The 13,588-nt window shown below is 43.3% G+C and overlaps 1 protein-coding gene across 1 annotated transcript in view; it reads right to left on the bottom strand.

The window, feature by feature from the left end:
* SPG11 (SPG11 vesicle trafficking associated, spatacsin) overlaps positions 1-13,588 on the bottom strand; it is a 2,547,571-nt gene that overhangs the window by 2,273,726 nt on the left and 260,257 nt on the right. The gene's annotated exons all lie outside the window — the stretch shown is intronic.

The following is a 13,588-nucleotide window of genomic DNA, read 5'->3' as shown; positions in this document are numbered from 1 at the left end:
ACTGTGATGTTGCCCGTCTTTAGTAATAGTTGTCATGGATGTAGTAGATCCTTGAAAGCTGTCAGGGCATTCTGTACAGCTAGCATCTCCTTTTGATTGATGTGAAGATGCATTTGTTCCTTGGGCCACGTGCCCTGAATACATTTTCCTGCCATGTGTGCCCCCCAGGCATAATCCGATGCATCCGTTGTTATTGTCTGCCTGGCTGTGGGTAAAGTGAAAGGCTGTCCTTGTTGTGGTGACAGGCTCGGGACCACCATCGAAACTCCTGTTGTAGACAGGGAATTATAGTTATTATTGTTTCCAGGCTGTGGCAATGTTGAGTCCAAACACTTTTTAGATACCATTGTAGTTTCCTCATATGCAGTCTTGCATATGGAATTAGTAGAATGCAGGATGCCATGAAGCCCATGGCCTGCAGAAGCAGGAAGCTGGATCTTTGTTGCTATCATTTGAAAGTAATGAGTCAGTTGGCTTTGTTTGCCTGGCGTGAGATAAGCCATCTGGGCAGCTGTATTTAAGCTTGCACCCAGGAATATTATCTCTTGAGAGGGCACTAGTTTTGATTTATTTTCGTTTACTGTGTACTCTAGGCAAATTAATGATCTTTTTACAAACGCCAGATGTTCTAGTAGAATGTCCTTGCTCTCTGCTTGAATAAGGCAGTCATCCAAGTAGGGATATATTTGAATTCCTTTTTGTCTGCAAAATGCAATTACTGGTGCCGGCATTTTGTGAAGACCCTGGGCAAAGTAGATACGCCAAAGGGCAGTGCAGAGAATTGGTAATGCATTGAGCCAGCTATGAATCTGAGGTATCTTCTGCAAGATTGTCTGATTGGTGCATGCAGGTATGCCTCCTTGAGGTCCAAAGTAACTAGCCAAGCCTTCTTGCCCAGCATGGGTAGAAGTTGCTGCAGTGTTAACATTTTGAATTTTGGAACATCCAGGAAAGTATTTAGGATTGACAAGTCCAGTATTGGTCTCCATGCTTTTTCCTTTCTGGGTATCAGGAAAAGTCTTGAGTAAAATCCTTGTCCCTGTTCTTGCTGTGGTACTCTTTGAATAGCTCCCATGTCCATGAGAGCAGCAATTTCCTTTTGTGCCTCTGCCCATTGGTTTTGTGGCAGGTCCGGCATACCTTTTGATTTTGGAAGGGTGTGAAAGTGGAACCTGTAACCCTGAGAAACTATATTCAGTACCCACTTGTCCTGGGTGATTATGTGCCAATTTTATGAGAAAAGTGCTAGCTTTCCCCCTAGGGGTGCTGCCAAAAGGTAAGTGCTTGGTCTTGGTAGAGGGAAGTCATTGGGACCGTTTCCTATAAGGTTGTGATTTGTCTTCTCCTCCTTTGGGGGCAGAAGTACACCATTGTTTAGGTCTGTAGGAGCCTTGGGGCTGAGATCTGCCTCTTGGGCATCTGTATCTGCCACTTTGTGGCCTGTCTGACACCGGAAAGGACCAATTTTTTGAAGGCCAGTTTCTGCTAAACCTAGGTGGTTGAACCTGTAAGAAATCCTTTAGTCTGCACTGATTTTGCTTTATCCTCCATTTTCTTTAACACTTCTTCTACCTTAACACCAAACAAAGTATCATGCTGTAGTGGAGCATCCAATAATTTTACTTTAACATGTTCAGGTAAGCTTTGTTCTTTCAACCAAGCATGCCTTTGAATGACAATGCCTGTAACTGCGGCTCTGCAAGAAGCCTCTAATGAATCAAAACCACATTGCAGAGTATGCTTTCCCCACTTGTTCAGCTGCATGCAATAAATCCTGCATTTTCTTATTGTCAGGACTTTGAGTTTGTAAGCATTTTCTGTTTCAACAAAGACATGAGGTACTGTTGATATTTAAGCATATGAAACTGACAGTTTAAAGCCCTTACAGCTAAAGTAGCAGAAGTGTAAACTTTTTTCTCCCATCTATCCAGAGCTCTAGAATCCCTATCAGAGGGGACAGGTTTTTTTGCAGTGGAAGCCTTAACCCCTTTGGGACCCTGAGAAATTGTTTCTGGGTCAGCAGCAGGGTTTTTATAAAGAAAATTATGAGAGTCAGGGACTCTGTAATACCCGTCTGGCTTGAAGAATCAGGAGAAAGACTGGATTCAGAAAAAACATCATCAATAATATCAAGCACAGGGGGGATAGCCAAGGGCCTGTGCTGAGGCAGTAAAAGAAAGTCTCTGAGCCTTTTCTTGGATTCTGAATAATCCTGGCTCTCCCAATAGAAATGCTCCCTCATAGTGTGCAGAGTTCCCCCAAAAGAATAATCCCCAGGTGGAGAGGCTGAAGGTATAGATTCTTCAGCATCAGAGTCCTCATAAGGAGGGAGAGAATAGCCCTGAACTGAAGAGGAATCAGAGGAAATAGAAACCTGGTCAGAGGAATCGTAGTCAGTGTCTTGCCTAGGCCTTTTATCAGGAGGGGGATGGGAACCCCTGATCAAAGTAATTAAGTCTTCGGCCATTTTAAGCATCTGTTTCTTTGGCATGGATGACTGTCCAGGAGAATGCTGTACTTGTTTCCTTGTCTTTAATGGTGTTTTTGACTGTGCCTTGGCTGCTGTAGTGGACTTAATAGTAAGCTGTGAAGGTCTGAAAACACTCTCAGAAGCCGATGCCTGCTCAGCGGTTCCGGACCCATCTGAGGGAATAGTTTCCGTAGGCCTAATACCTTGAGTATCCAGAGGCCTAGTTGTCTCCACGTGGGAGTCGAATACGGCCTGTGGCTCTGAGGTAGCGGGTGTCAGGGGCTGCGAAAGCGCCTCACTGAGAACTGGTGACTGGCCTAGAAGACGCTTCATCGTCGGTTTTGGACCTCGGATGATTGTCTTTTCCCTTGTCTTTGTGTTTTTTATGAATTCCGGTCGTCAGTTGTTCTGACGGCATTATGTAGTTAAACCTTCGGCCAAAGTAATGTGAAGCAAAATCAAACCGACGCTTAATAGTGCGTTTGTTGAATGTAGCACAAAACCGACAACTAGTAACGTCGTGGTCAGGACCTAGGCAAGGAATACAGTAAGAATGAAAGTCCTTATGAGGTGTTTGCTTCCCACAAGAAATACAATTGTTAACTTTTACTGACATCGGTCTAGAGCAAGAAAAAGTTTCCTCAACGGGGTACTTAGCTTTATTGAAGACTTTGGTTCTGAAACTCTTTTTCGAAAATCTCAGGAGTCGGCCGACCGGCACTGCTTTTGCTTCGGGCACCGCGTGGCAAGAAAGACTGGAGAAAATGGTATCAGTTGCATCTTTTACACCCCTGGCCCACTGACGTCAGGGAAGAGGCGACAGCAACCGACACCGGACCTAGACTTTGGAACTTGGGCCGACTGCGGGTAGCCTGCCAGCAGGATAACCCAAGTGTAATGACTGCAACAGTGAAACACGATGAACATCAGAGTCGCATCCAGGCATGCCTACGAAGAGCAATTCCTGTACCTGCGGTTCTACTCGAACCATCAGCTGCGAAAGATATGAGACACATGGACGAGTTGACTATCGAATTGAGGTTAGAGAGCTGAGTGGCAATCTTGTCGGATACACTCAAAGCTACAGCACCCTGAAGAGTATCTCCCAACTCCTTAAGGAGATCTCTCTGCAGTCTGGTAAAATGCGTCAAGTAGTTCAGTGATCTGAGTGAGAAAGTCACTGAACTGAACATGCATTTCCGATATCTATCCATGATCCTGGATTCTCTGTGTGGAGGATGGATAGATGAGGAAGTGTCAGACATTTCCTTTTTGGTGGCTGCCGCCACCACCATGGCATCAACAGGGACTCCCTTGGTCAAAAAGGACTTATCCACAGGGGCTAAAATAAACTTATTAGGCCTCCTAGGAACAGGTTCCATATATTCTGGTGACTCCCACGCCCTACGAGAGACCAGATCCATAAGCTCATCGTAGGGTGGAGAGACCCAAGAGGTGGAAGGTTGAGACCCGAACGCTTTCAGGAGAACCGACTAGTCCTCAGTAGGGCTCTTGGACTGTCAATCACCCCTCTGCCTAAGGATTTCAAGAATCTCTGCAAAGGAGATGTCCTCAGAGGGGGGATCTAGGGAACCCTTCTGATTCATTCAGTAGGTGTCCGATGTGAGAGACTCCTGGGGGGAGTCCAAATGCCTCCTCTTGCATAATCTCTTCCTGGGAACCTCTTCAGGGGGAACTTCTAGAGAGGTCTCAGAGGAGCAGGGAGCGCCCTGTGAGGGGGATACCTGAGGCTCAGGGTCTCTACGGTTGGGATGACTGGAGGAGACAGAAACTGACACAGGCACTTTAGGGGAAGAAGAGGCCAGACCTTGAGATGAGGAAGTCTAAGGAGACAACACTTGCCTCATGGCTTCGAATGCACCTTGGCTCCGATGAGAAGGAGTCGACAGCTCCGGAGCCGCGATCTCCTCCCGCACCAAAGCCGTGGGCTCCGAGCCAGAGGTAGGAGCCAAGCTCATCCGAGCCAAGGCCCCGAGAGGAAGAGTTTGCACCAACAAGTTGGTGCGGCTATCCTCCCCGGACCTGACCGGAGAGTGTCGGCTTCTAGAGTCCTCAGTTGGGGCTGAGAACGTCCGAGCAGATTGAGCCGATGACAGTGGAGCAGGTGTTGGCTCCAAGGGATCCACAATCATCAGGTTGGCCTCCTCTGGCTCTGAAGATCCGATATGGCTCGGTGGAGGAGCAGACAATTCAAGAGTAGTGATCTTCAGCTCCGACGGTTGGGTCTGAGTCGACAGCAATTTAGCTAGGCCTGGTGCCTTTAAGAGTTTCTCAACTAGCCGGTCCATATCCAGATCAGAAAGGCTGACAGAAGACCTGGAACAGTGAACAGATGGAGCCGACTGGAGCAATATGCATGGAGGTTTTTTGGCAACCAGTTCCAGAGCAGTGTCGGCTCCGAAGGCAGTGGAGCTGAAGTCACCACACTTTTTGACCTTTTTCCTTTTTTAGACCTAGATTCAGAGGAAGATTTGGATGATTTACTGGCTCCATCCTGGTCAGACAATGGCTCAGAAAAAGGGTGTTTGATAATACCCCTATCAATTAACTTCCTCTTCCTTTCTGCTAGCACTCTGGTAGAAAAGGAGCGACAGATACTGCATGACTCTTGCAGGTGCACCTCACCCAAACAGTAAACACACTGCACATGGGCATCCGTGACTGACATTTTCTGTCCACAGTCTGGGCATTTTTAAACCCAGACTTTGGATGTTTGTCTTTTTCTTCAGACATTTCCACTAAATGGAACACACACTAACTATGAGCTATTTTAGAAAATTTAACTAACTCACACAAAATACACACAGCCCAAAAGGGGCAACTGACAACTATATCAATATAAACATAATTAAGTAATCCAATGACAATAGTCCCAACAGGGAACACTTACTAACAACTAAAGAAGGGATTCTAAGGCCAAAGGGCTGAAGGCAAAGAAAGATTTTACTGAGGAAAGGGGTATGAACACAGAAAATAACTATCTACTAACTAGTAATATATATTATTAAAAATAGATCAAGGATATATAAAAATTGAAAAATATAACTTGCTGAAAGTTCAAAACTCCCAATAAAGTCTCGAGCAACGCTGGAAACCAAGAGATCCGTGCCACAGCAAACTAGATCTGAGGTAATTTCAGCAGTGCATTGTGGGATAAGGGGTGGGGTCCCGAGCTACTGGAGAACTTTGAGCTTGCTAGTCGGCCGTGAAGGAGCAGAGGATCATCTCCGAACCCTGCAGTGAAGAATGAACGGCGAGATTGAACAACAACTTCACATCAACATTTTTGTCTTTGATGGCACCTATTATGTACAGAAGAGTGGGGTTGTGATGTGCACACTTGTGCCAATTCGTATGCCAATCTCGTGATGGCACAGTGGGAGACCAACTATGTCCTGAAGAGTGAAACTTACAGGAACAATATTTGTTTCTATAAACATACTGTAGATGACATATTTGTTATATGGAAGGGTGACCAACAAACTTTGAATCAGTTTTTAACATATATTGACTCCACCACCAATTTTTAGAAGTTCACTTGGTAAGCTTCTGTTGATAAAATTAGTTTTATAGATGTGACTAAGTAAGAAAGGTAGACAGATATTTACGGGAATTTTCAAGAAACCATGCTAGAGAAATAATTTTCTAGATAGGTCTAGCATGCATTTAAGAACATTCTGAAAGGCCAAACCTTACGGTTTGCACAATTAACTAATAATGACCAAGAATATTAAAGAATGTGAACAGAATCTGCATTTAATAGCTGCAGAAAAGAACAGCGCAAGACCATATGTTTCTAAGAAGACAAAGTTCCATTACACAGACTTGTTCCACTCGGTCTAATGAATGCAGATTGTTTCTGTCCTTCACTTCTGACAATAGGAATGTTTTAGATATAATTAATAGGAACTGGCACATTTTGCTAGCCAATGACAACATACGTACAACAGTTGGGTTACATCCCAGGGTTATATAAAAGAACTGCAAATCTATCAAGAGGAGGACTTGTTATAGTAATACACAATCTAGCCAACCACTACCCACACAGAGAGACAGAACTTTCAGCTGCAGGCAGTGTAATGTATGTGAATACAGTGCAATGAAAAAGTATTTGCCCCTTCCTGATTTCTTATTTCTTTGCATGTTTGTCACACTTAAATGTTTCAGATCATCAAACAAATTTAAATATTAGACAAAGATAACCCAAGTAAACACAAAATGCAGTTTTTAAGTGATGATTTTATTTATTAAGGAAAAAAAAGCTATCCAAGCCTACATGGTCCTATGTGAAAAAGTAATTGCCACCTAAACCTAATAACTGCAATTGTTGCTGCTAAGGGTGACACAACCAATCAAGCATTTGCGATACCTGGCAAGGAGTCCTTCACATCGCTGTTGAGGAATTCTGTCCCACTCTTCTTTGCAGAATTGTTTTAATGCAGCCATATTGGAGGGTTTCCAAACATGAACCGCCTTTTTAAGGTCATGCCATAGCATCTCAATTGGATTCAAGTCCGGACTTTGACTAAGCCACTCCAAAACTTTAATTTTTTTTTTTTAAGCCATTCAGAGGTGGACTTACTGGCATGTTTTGGATCATTGTCCTGCTGCAGAACCCAAGTGCGCTTCAGCTTGAAGTCACAAACTGATGGCTGAACATTGTCCATCATGATTTTTTGGTAGAGAGCAGAATTCATGGTTCCATCAATCACAGCAAGTCATCCAGGTCCAGAAGCAGCAAAGCAGCCCCAGACCATCACACTACCACCACCATGTTTGACTGTTGCCATGATGTTCTTTTTCTGAAATGCTGCGTTACTTTTACGCCAGATGTAACGGGGACGCACACCTTCCAAAATGCCAAAATGTTCAACTGTTGTTTTGTCAGTCCACAGAATATTTTCCCAAAAGAATTGGGGATCATCAAGATGTTTTTTGGCAAAAGTGAGATGAGCCTTTATGTTCTTTTTTGTTCAGCAGTGGTTTTTGCCTTAGAACTCTGCCATGCATGCCATTTTTGCCCAGTCTCTTTCTTATGGTTAAGTCATGAACACTGAGCTTAACTAAGGCAAGTGAGGCCTGCAGTTCTCTGGATGTTGTTCTGGGTTCTTTCGTGACCTCTTGGATGAGTCGTCGCTGTGCTCTTGGGGTAAGTTTTGTAGGCCGGCCACACCTGGGAAGGTTCACCACTGTTCCATGTTTTCTCCATTTGTGGATAATGGCTCTCACCATGGTTCGCTGGAGTCCCAAAGCTTAAGAAATGGCTTTGTAACCTCTTCCAGACTGATAGATGTCAGTTACTTTGTTTCTCATCTGTTCTGGAATTTCTTTAGATCGCAGCACGATGTCGTCCTTTTTGGGATCTTTTGGCCTACTTCACTTTGTCTGACAGGTTCTATTTAAGTGATCTCTTGATTCAACAGGTCTGGCAGTAATCAGGCCTGGGTGTAACTAGTGAAATTGAACTCAGCTTTCCCAAAAATGTTATTAACCACAGTTACTTCATGATTTAACAAGGGAACAATTACTTTTTCAAAGAGGACCATGCAGGTTTGGATAGTTTGTTTCCTTAATAAATAAAATAATCACTTAAGAACTGCATTTTGTGTTTACTTGGGTTATCTTTGTCTAATATTTAAATCTGTTTGATGATCTGAAACATTTAAGTGTGACAAACAGGCAAAGAAATAAGAAATCAGGAAGGGGGCAAATACTTTTTTCACTGCACTGTACATAGTTAATAGCAATCTTTTCATGCATCCTACCACAGGTAGAGCACACAGATTTTTACATTATGTAGACTGTTCGACACTTGATGTAGTTTATTTAGCCTATTGCAGTGCCTGCCCCAGTTTCTTTGTAGGTAAGACTAATAGGACACTCAGGGAGCGGGTCAAGGAACACGTTTACAAAATTAATATAAATGATGCCCCTGTAGCTACAGCTAAACATGCTATGCAGGCAGGCTCACATCACACTTTTAAATTTATGATGTTTGAAGTCATTAATGTGAACCATCAGATGGGAAATGTGAGAAATTGAAAAGAATTGATATAGAAGAGGTGGATTATAAATCTACAAGCCGATAAAAGTTTTCGACCTCAATGATACCATGTGTTTGAAGCCTTTTTTAAATGGCAGACCTCTAACACATTAATTTTTTTTCGATATTAGGTTTGTGAGCCATAGATATGTTTCATCCATACTGCATTATGAGATACAAGGCCTTATGAATGGTTAGAACTAGGACAGGATGAGTTCATGTATCAAGAAATGATTAAATATGTTTCCTCATTTTTACACTTATTAGTGTTTTGTGATCAGCTTTTTCATGATTAATAGATGTTGACATACATTTTCAACACCATATACGTTTTGTACATTCTAGTTGATAGCACATAGTTTCCTATTTACTGCAATGGTTTCACCTGTGACAGCGTTGCCCATTCTCTTATCTTACAACCTTCCTTTTTTGGAGAAATAGTTGAGAGATTCTTATTTTTTGGGGCAGCTACTGAGACCTCTTATAGATTTGCCAGATAGAATCCAATGTAGTAATGAATATGCACGCAGGTAAGGAGACCTTTCGTGTTTTATATGTATTCAGAGGCGAGACATTTCTTAAGTTTTTACTGACATATGGTTTTAGGTTTATGACTCGTTGGCCACAACATTGGCTTTGGGTCATTTGGAAAGTTTCTTGGGGGTTTTTGTTCATCTATTCTGTGTCTGTGATGGAATGTTTGCATCTTTTAGCTTTGGAGATGTACGTGAGGCATAGGGCAGTGGTTCTGTATAGTGATTTTTTTTTTTATCTCGCTTCATGAGATTGTATACAATTGTTCATATGAATGAGACTTTTTAAACATTTTCATGACAAAACAGCTTGTATTTTATATGTAGGATGACTTATTTATTCCATATTATCATGTTTACAAGCATTGCCACTATTGACCACTTCCTACTGTTATGTAACAGTCGATGATTGGTTAGATGTGCTTTTAAATTTTGTTACCTATATAATGTTTTAAGTCTGATGAAGCATTCATGAAGAACGCAAAACTGCTTACATATTTTTATTTTGTTATTGAATAAAACATTTTTAGAATTTTCATTATCAGCCACTGTTGCTGTCTGTTGAGGATTCATATCTACTTATGGGTAAAGAAGAAATGGGGATACAGTGGAAAATGCGGTGAAATAACCAAGAGGTGTAACCTACTAAATGAAGTACATACTAGGCCTGAACTGAGCAATGCATACAGGTACTGAAGAAAGTACAGTTGTCCAAGTAAATTTACTGTAACAGTAGATATGTGATTAAATCATTGTGGTAGAAGTCTTAGTAAAAAGAAGTTATGTACTTACCATAACATTCCATGTTTGTAGTCCATCTCACCTACATTCTTGCTGGATGGGTCCAGAGCTGATATTCGGCTCCGACTGGCTGATACTAAAGCTCAAGAGCTTTTACTGGCTTGAGGCTAACCCCTATCCCATGGTGCCTCACGGCAGTTCCCCATATCTTGTTTGAAAGAAACAATAAGTACCCAATACTTATGAAACTATCAATAACTGTGTACATACAGACATAACATTGTGTAACATTATCCATGCCAGGTGAACAACAACTACAACCAGGTCAGACAGCATAAGTACAGTCCACCATATCCTCCAGGAACAGGAAGGGGGCAGGAGGGAGGGACACAAGAATGAAGATGAGATGGACTACAAACATGGAACGTTTTGGTAAGTACATAACTTCTTTATGTTATGGATTCCTATCTCGCCATAATTCTTGCTGGATGGGACAGTGTCCCTAACACCTTTACCCCGGGTGGCTCAAGCGAAGAGACTCTTCAAGCACAGTGGACCCAAAGGATGACCTGTCCTGGGAGGCCAAATCCAATTTGTAATGAGTGACAAAGGTATGAGGACTTGCCCAAGTAGCTGCTGCACAAATAGTATCAAATGTGAGCCTAGATCTAAAGGCACATGAAGTTGATACTGCCCTTGTAGAGTGGCCTTTTACTTTGTTGGGTAACTGTTTGCCAGCAGTCTGATAAGCAAAGGAAATGCAGTCTGAAAGCCATTTTGAGAGGGTAACCTTAGAAACAGGCAAGCCTTTATTTTTGTCTGAAATGGAAACAAATAATTGATCTGATTTTCTAAATTCTTTAGTCCTGTGTAGGTAAAACCTGAGAATTCTGTGGACATCTAAATGGTGTAGCCTGTATTCAGATTTATTAGAATTATTTGGAAAAAACACTGGTAGTTCAATAGTAGTGTTAAGATTATGTTCTGAACATACCTTGGGAAGAAAGGAAGGGTGTTAGTCCTAAGTGAGACTCTATCCTTGTGGAAAACAATGCAAGGGGGTCGAATAGTAAGAGCTTGCAATTCTGAGACTATCCTAGCAGAAGTTATTGCTACTAAAAATAGTGTTTTCCAAGATAATAATTTCAGATCTGACGAAGAAAAGGGTTCAAAGGGGGAAGAAATTAAGGATGTGAGAACTAAGTTTAGTCCCAGGCTTCTGGTGGCTGTTTGACTGGAGGCCTGAGAAGAAGAACTCCCTTCAAAAAGGTTTTGCACAAGGAGTGGGACATGATGGGATTACCCATCTAGCCAAAATGGTAATTACAGATGGCAGCTAACTAAACTCTAACCATAGCAGCCGCAGCTCCTTCATGAGAGACGGACGCAAGGAAGGACAAAATAGATTCTATAGGAGCTGTATAGGGATCTAAGCCTTGGTTTACAGCGCAAATAGAGAATATTTTCCATTTGCTGGAATATAACTTCCTAGTGGAAGGCTTGTGGGAAGAAATCAGAATGTGTTTGACTGAAGGTGAGAGGGAAGCGCACCTGGCTATTCGTGGAACTGGAACAGCTATGCTGTCAATTATAGGGTGTTTATGGATGGAACTGCCCCAACTGATGAATCAGGAGGTCTGGAGATGGTTCCAGAATCCATGGTTCCTCCAAGAGGTAGGGCCACAGGAAGGGAAACCAGACTTGATGAGGCCAGTAAGGAGCAATGAGGATCAGGGTACTCCAACTGTTTTGCTTTCTGTATCACTTTTGGAATGAGAGGAAAAGGTGGGAAAGCATAAAGGAGTCCGGGGGGCCAATCGTGGACTAGAGCATCCCTGGGTGACATCCCCAGATGGGGAATTAGGGCAAAGTAGCTGCTGCATTTGGTGTTCAGGTGTGTGATGGATGGGTCACTGCAAGGCTGGCCCCATCTGTGAAAGATCTCTTTTGCAACTTCTGAATTCAGGGATAACTCGTGAGGCATGAGAATTGCTCGACTGAGTTTGTCTGCTATTACACTAGCCTTCCCCAGGATGTGCGTTGCTACCAGAAAGAGTTGAGTGTTCATCGCCCATTTCCAAACTCTTAAGGCCTCTCGAAAAAGCGGGTAAGCTTTGGTTCCCCCTTGCTTGTTTATGTACCACACGACAGACATGTTTGTCTGACTGAATCGCAATTGTCCCGGTGGGAAGAGAACTGTGAAGTGCTTTCAACGCATACAGCACCGCTCTCATCTCCAGAACATTGATGTGTAAGTGGCTCTCGTGGTTCTGCCAAGAACCTTGGACTGTCATTCCCAGACAATGCCCCCCCCCACCTATTTGGGAGGAGTCCGTGGTCAAAACTGCATTTTCTTGAGGAAGAACAAGTGGGCGACCTAAGAGAAGTTGTTCCGTATGCAACTACCATGTCAGATCCTTCTTGCAGGTGTTTGTGATGAGAATATGATGAGACAGGGGAAGATCCTGCATTGACCATTGGGCAAAAAGTAGCCACTGTAGTACTCTCATGCGCAGATGAGCTAGGGGAGCTAAAAGAATGGAGGAACCCATAGACCCTAGGACTTGAAGGGCTACCCTGGCCTGAACTTTGTGACTGTTCAGCAAAGATCTGACTTGATTGTGCAATGATTCTACTCTTTCTGGTTCATAGGTTCATACTAGGCTACCTGCCCTAGGGCATTTATAAGCCTAGCCAGAGTTGTGTGGCTTTCACCACCCCTTAGATTGAAGAATACTATACCCATTAGTTTGCCGTGCCTCTGTCCAGCAGTGATACAGAGATGATCCCCGGGGTAAACCTACAATCTCCCATCCACTGGTCAAGATTCCTCTTGAACAGAGCCAGCGAGGTGCTCTGTCTCACATGGACCGGGATTCTGTTCCACAGCATAGGGAGTCTCTGGGTGATGAATCTGTCCCTCCAGCACGTCCTATTTATATCTGTGTTGAGGTTTAAGTCTCTTGCTCTTGTGGCTCTGGTGGATTTGGATTTTTTGAGGTGGAGCATGTCCATTATTTTGGGGTGGGACATGGCCTTGTATGTCAGGCACAGGTCACCTCTGAGCAGGCGGTATGCGACTGAATAGAGCTGGAGTTTCTTCAGTCGGGCAGCATATGGCATATTTTTGAGCCCCTTTATCCTTTTGGTGAGGAACTTTTGGGGTCTTTCCAATTGCTGCAGGTGTCGGGTAAGATACATTCCGAATGAGGCATTGTACTCAATCATTGGTCTGATAAGTGAAGAGTACAGGGGAACAATGACCTCCCTTGATCTGGATGTGAATCCCTTCATAATCAGGTGGGCAATGTAGAAGGTCCTCCTAACCACTTTGGCAATGTGAGTGTCAAAAGAAAGGTTATGTCAACTTGGGTCCCCAGGTCCCTGATAACCTCTTCTGTGCTTAATGGATTGCCACCTATGTGGTAACTTGGGGTTACCTTGTTTTTACCAAAGGGTATGACTATACATTTTTTGGCGTTTAGCTTAAGGCCATAGCTCTGGCACCAGTTATCCATTTCTATGAGACCTCTCTGAAGGATATCTGTGTCTGATGGATTTTCAACTATGGCGCCCAGTTTGCAGTCATCTGCAAACTTTGTCAGCCACAATCCTCCTATGTTTGCCTGCACTTCTGAAAAGTAGATGCCGAACAAGAGGGGGCCCAGGACTGAGCCCTGTGGGATACCACTTGTGACCGGCTTGGAGTCTGACATGGCACCAGCAACTCTAACCCTGTGGGTTCTGTCCTTGAGCCAGTTTGCAACCCATCTTGTGACA

Source organism: Protopterus annectens, chromosome 7.part0 (genome assembly GCF_019279795.1).
Source record: "Protopterus annectens isolate FY-2018-M chromosome 7.part0, PAN1.0, whole genome shotgun sequence".
NCBI lineage: Eukaryota > Metazoa > Chordata > Ceratodontiformes > Protopteridae > Protopterus > Protopterus annectens.
This window is presented reverse-complemented; position numbering and strand designations above follow the sequence as displayed.